This window comes from Epargyreus clarus, unplaced genomic scaffold (genome assembly GCF_041222505.1).
Source record: "Epargyreus clarus isolate Ecla_fem2 unplaced genomic scaffold, WU_Ecla_fem_2.2 ptg000033l, whole genome shotgun sequence".
Classification (NCBI taxonomy): domain Eukaryota; kingdom Metazoa; phylum Arthropoda; class Insecta; order Lepidoptera; family Hesperiidae; genus Epargyreus; species Epargyreus clarus.
Genome location: NW_027332238.1, coordinates 6,278,997 through 6,285,299, shown reverse-complemented (window position 1 = coordinate 6,285,299; position 6,303 = coordinate 6,278,997). Strand labels below are relative to the sequence as shown.

General features: G+C 31.8%; 1 pseudogene; it reads right to left on the bottom strand.

Moving 5' to 3' along the window:
* Positions 1-2,816: 2,816 nt before the first annotated feature.
* Positions 2,817-2,981, bottom strand: LOC140755690 (uncharacterized; annotated as a pseudogene).
* Positions 2,982-6,303: the final 3,322 nt, after the last annotated feature.

Sequence of the window (6,303 nt, the reverse complement as noted above, 5' to 3'; positions counted from 1 at the left end):
AGTACATATTTTATTATAGTAATAGATAAAAGGTCTTTCTGGCCGACCTATTCCTATTACTATACATAATTGTCGACATATTCATAATAAACTCATACATTTTGAACTTTGTTGGCTAAAAGAGTCGATAAGTCGATAATATTGAGTGTAATTCCTGTGTTATCAGCAAATTTTAGACGTTTTAGACATAATAATGATGACACATTTTGAAAACCCCTTCTATAACGTAGGTACATGTCTACCGTATCCAAATTTCGTATTATTTCGGTAATAAATTCAGTATTAACGAAAATAATAGCATTTGTTTATAGCCATTTTGAATTAAGCGCGAAAACGCTCGCGAGTGTCATGGCGTCCGTTGGTGACGTCACGTTAGAACATCCCACACAAAATTTCAAGCAATTCAGTGACATACCCAAAAATGACGTCATTCGCGCCCCGTTAGCGTTTCAGACAAGATGGCCGACTGCAGTATTTTATACTTTTATTTAATTGAAAATATAATGGATCTTAAAGGTTTTTTTTTACTGAGTCATTTTTGGGAATTCTGTCAGTATATTGTGTTTTCTTAAATCATTTATTCTTTGATTTTTTAATACTGTCATCATGCCAATTCTACAATCCTTATTCCTTACATTAGTTGGTAGGTCAATCAGCATAGTTATATATTTTACTGCGTGTACCTTGTCTTGTAAATTAACTGAAATTGCCTTAATCTAGAGTTCTTATAATAACTAAACAGAATGCTACTTTTTAATATAAAAAATATGTAATATTGATATAGTGGCACAGAATAAATGTGACGCCGTTTTTCATTAGAAGTAATTTTTTAGGCTAAAAATTTATTGATCTGATTCGTGTCTAAAATAAATGCTTTTTGTCCTATAAATATGAATTTTGCAACATACTGTGTTATTTTACTTATTTAGTGTAAAATTTGTTAATTAATAAAATTGTACCCATATTGTGTTTTTAGTTTTAAATATTGTGTTCAAATGTAAATAAAATATTTTGTGTAATTTACTTCGTTTTATTTTTCTAAGGGTCAATTGGGTGGAAACTAAAAAGGTTTCCGAAATTATTATTTAGTACAAGTCTCTAAAATTGTTTATTAAGGGGGGTCCCGCGCTGTCTTCGTCCCGCTAATATCTACAACTTGCTATTCGACGCGACTCGTTTCTATATTCAGAGCGGACTGACTAGCAGTTTGGTGCGGACTGAAATCGTTTACGATATTGATAGAATTCGTGGCTCGAGAAGTCGAATAAACAGTGACTGACCCTGTTAATGTTTTAATTTAGATTAGCGATGCGCGATTGTTAGTAAAAACAATCGAATTATTCGATTGTTATTGTGTTCGATTGTATTCGAATAACTATCGAAATTCTTCGATTGTATTCGAATAACTATCGAACAATCGAAATTGTTCGATTGTTGGTCGATTGTTCGATTGTTCGTCGATTGTTCGATTGTTCGATAGTTCGATTGTTCGTCGATTGTTCGATTGTTCGATAGTTCGATTGTTGGTCGATTGTTCGATTGTTCGTCGATTGTTCGATTGTTCGATAGTTCGATTGTTCGTCGATTGTTCGATTGTTCGATAGTTCGATTGTTGGTCGATTGTTCGATTGTTTGTCGATTGTTCGATTGTTGGTCGATTGTTCGATTGTTCGTCGATTGTTCGATTGTTGGTCGATTGTTTAGTATATAAAAAGCTACTAACAGCGAGGAGCCCCTAATTTCTGTTTAAGAAATCTGAGTCAGTCTTATATACTTGGTGGGGGAAGCGCACGTGCGTTGTACACCCTTCCGCTGCTTCGTTGCATTCCGTTATTTAATGGTGCGTCCACACCTTGCTTCTCGCACTGCTCACTGCGCCACGTGGCCACACACTCTCACACCCTACTCGCGTTGTCAACATTATGTTTCTTCAAAGATTAATTTTAATTATTTCACCGATTAATTTTAATGTAACTATGAGTACATAATTTTTTGTGATAACTTTTATCTATAATATACGCTAAACATATTTATATTACATATTTTATATTTTCTGATAATATTTTTCTATAATATGCGCCATGAAGACGTATATTATATTTTTCAGATGACCTCTTTTTGAAAACGTTGTCATGAAACGAACTTAGGGGATGACTACGACATCTGGATTATCGATGATACTCCATAGTATTTGATACAAAATGATTTATGGTATAATTATTTCTCAACAATATATAGTACAATTGACTAAAATGTAATACAATACTTTACATTTTCCAACCAGTGGCAAGTGACGAAAGCTTTGCAACACGACGCAGCTGCACATTGTCTTGAGCACACGTATGTGACCGCACAGTATAATTTGTATTCGTACGTCGATTTTTATTCGAACGTCGATTGTTATTCGTACGTCGATTGTTATTCGTAGGTCGATTGTTATTCGTACGTCGATTGTTATTCGTACGTCGATTTTTATTCGAACGTCGATTGTTATTCGTACGTCGATTGTTATTCGTACGTCGATTGTTATTCGTAGGTCGATTGTTATTCGTACGTCGATTGTTATTCGTACGTCGATTTTTATTCGAACGTCGATTGTTATTCGTACGTCGATTGTTATTCGTACGTCGATTGTTATTCGTACGTCGATTGTTATTCGAACGTCGATTGTTATTCGTACGTCGATTGTTATTCGAACGTCGATTGTTTTTTTGTTACTACGAATAAATCGACAATCGATTGTTGATTCCGTCGATTGTCGATTTATTCGATTGTTTTTTTTAGAACAATCGCCCATCGCTAATTTAGATAGGTTTATTATGTGGGCCGACCCGCGACGGGAGTGGAGCGAGCCCCGAACATCCCGTCAAGTCACAAAAATCAGTTTAATATACTGGTCCCGACGTGCGGGAACTTTCAGATATTAAGCTGAAAAGAACAGATACTACACTTTGATCTTAGCCAAAAGGCCGAGAAGCGATACCTAATTCGAAGTCCCGCGAGCCTTTATACAAGCCACGTCGAGTTCTCAACAGCGTGATTCAGAAATCCGAGGTAAAATGTTGTAGCGACACCTAGTGTGACATATGTAAACTAAGTAACTATACTGCAAGCTTCACCGCTAGATGGCGCTTTATTTTATTATCACTCACTAAGGGTGATATAACTAAAATAACAATATAAAATAAAATAAGCAAAATAAAATTGTATAAAACAATTTGCTAAATAACTTGCTATAGTTAATAAAGTTATTTATACGCGGTTTTTGTGGCATAATTGTATTTTTCTAAACTTCTAATATTTTAAAGTAATAGAAAAAAATACTTTTGTTTGTTTGAAATATTCTTCATATCCTCACTTTGGGTGACTTAATCCGCTTTTCGCTCCAAAATTACCTCACCATACTCTGCTACAAGCAAGAGTTTCATAAGTTTTAAGTTATAACAAAAGTTATATAAAAAGCTTATTGATTCCATTAATATACAGTTTACTTTTTCAAATTTGTCAAGTTATTATGATAATTAGTAATTATGTCACATTACATTATATAACGTTATATATAAATTACTTAAATTTGTTCGTTTTAGTTATTATATTTACATTTCAATTTGAATAAAATCAGTATTCGCTTTTTATTTTCTCCATACTTTTTCGTAAGAGATTCCTTGTAGTAATAAAATGATAATAAATAAAAAAGTTTAAAATTTCGATTGCTAAATTTTGACAGTACTAGAAAAAAATATATTCTTGAAATGGACCCTATACTATACTTATTACTTATCATGTTATTTTTATTAATATATATTAAAAAATGTAACCTAAGAGAAAAAAGAAAATAGGCTTTGGACTGTTACAAATATATTAAATCATTTAATTATAGTATTATTTTAATTAATTATTTTGTGTTATTTTCATCATGTATTATTTTTATAATAATAAGTCCCCATTTATATAGTCACTGGCTGGTGTGATTGTATGAGTTAGAATAAAAAAGAAAAAGAACGCTCTTGACATTGGAGTTGTATTTTGCGCGGGAATAATAAAAGTTGTAAATTGGTTCAAGAAATAGTTTTATTCTATTAGGAGGTTAAATAAAACATTATTTGTAATAAACTTACATGTTTATTATCTACTTACAGGATTCGGTGTTTTATTAAACAAAAAAAAAACTGTCAAAAAAGGCGGTTTCTACAGCCCACTCAATTTACATCGTAATAACTAAACTTTATATTTTATCAATTTCCACTAGAATTACGACTAGGTCACAATCAAAAAATTACGGCCGATTTAATACACTTTTACTAATAAATTACATTTAGTACATAGCTCAGGGATTTTGGTATTGATTTTAAGCAAAACTTGTAAAACGGCTGAATGCTAAAAGGACTTAAGTAGCTTTTTTTTTATAAAAAATCGAAAATGTTTTACTTAACTCCTTTTACAGCAGGCCTTTGGTTTTCGATATAAAACTGTGAAGCAATCCTAACTGCTTATGACTATTGTAATTCTAATTAATTAAAATACAAATTAACTACTGATGTGTCCGAATATTGCTTTAAATTCCCTTTAAAATTAATATTGCACCTAAACTTTACTTTTTACAAGAAAATAGACGAAATTATAGTAATTTAGACGTAATCGTTTTTATAATTAGACTAAATAGCATTATCACTAACACATTTTATTGCTTAATAATAAATATTACGTCTACATAATTATCGATAAGTATAATAAATTCATTTATATGGATGTCACGGTTTAAAATTAAAGTAAATAGTTCTAAAATGTAAGTAGCCTAAGTCACTCCTTATTACATCAGCTACCTGCCGATAAAAGTCCCGTCAAATCGGTTCAGCCATTTCAGAGATTAGCCAGAACAAACAGACAGACTGACAAAAACTGTAAAAAATGTTATTTTGGTGTATGTACCGTATGTATATTCATATGCATGTAGTAAAAAGCGGTTATTTCAATATTAAAAACAGACAGGGTGAAATATTCAAATGGGCATTGAGGGCCAAATCCGAAATTATAAGGATTAGCGAAAAATGCTGAAAGGAGTTACGAGGTCGATTTCGATAAAAATTAAAACTGAAAATTCGTCTTAAAAGAAAAATCTCTAGCCGGGAATCGAACGAGTTCATTTTGGAAAAAAACACACCCTGTATTATTCCGTCATCAGATAATGTCGCTGATAAGTATCAAATTCTGGAAAGTAATTATAAATGTCAAATTAAAGGAAAACACCAATTTTAAAGAAATAGGACAAACCATTACAAGTACGAACGTTATCCCCACGTTCGTTTGTTTTTTTGTTTCGAACGTTTGACTTGGTTTGTGTAGCAAGCGTTTGTAGGCGATCCAATGAAGTACCTTTTTTTTATTCGCGCAAGGTTGCAACGCGTCCACACATTTGTGCGCTTGTCGATGTTTGGAGTTTGTGGCAAGGATCAAATATTATCTACATGACAGAATAATGCCAAAAATGTCTTCATTCGCGCTTAAGAATAATTTTTTTTTAAATTTTCGACGATATTCTTAAAAACGCTAAAATATACTTAAAAATAAAATACATATCGCCAATTATTATTTTTGATATCACAGACAGATGTCGCCATTTATTTTTTTATGTTTATTTATAAGTTTTTTTAAATTTAATGTACTGTAAATTAATTGACTTAAAAAAATCCAAAAATGTTTTATGATTATTTTTAAGGAATCTTAAAGTAAATAATTTAAATCCATTTTAGTTTTATAATTGATTAAGTTATGTTTAAGACAATAAATGTATTACCAACAAAAAAAATAAACGCCAAGTCTGCTGTAGTCCGCGCCAAACTGCTAGTCCGCTCTGAAGTTGTTGCGAGCAGGTGTAGTCATACAATCTGCTATGGCGACGCGATTCATTTCTATATTCAGAGCGGACTAGTAGTTTTACGCGGACTATACTAAATTAACGAAATAATGTTTTATAGTTATGTTTCTTAGTATTTTTATTTCAAATATTTTTGTAACTAGTTTTTGCCCGCGGCTTCGCCCGCGTTTAAAAGAAAATAACATACTAACATAAAACTGAAAATTCGTACCTTCAACTTTGCTAAAGACCATCACTTGATCAAATGCATAGTTTACGATTCAATTCTTACTAATATCGATTAAAATAATCGATGTTTTGGGTCCAAAAGATCGATTCTCCGATTAATCGATCTTAGATCGCCATCCCTAGTTCCCGTGGGATTTCCGGGATAAAAACTATCCTATGTTCTTTCTCGGGTCTCAGACTATCTTTGTACAAAATTTCAT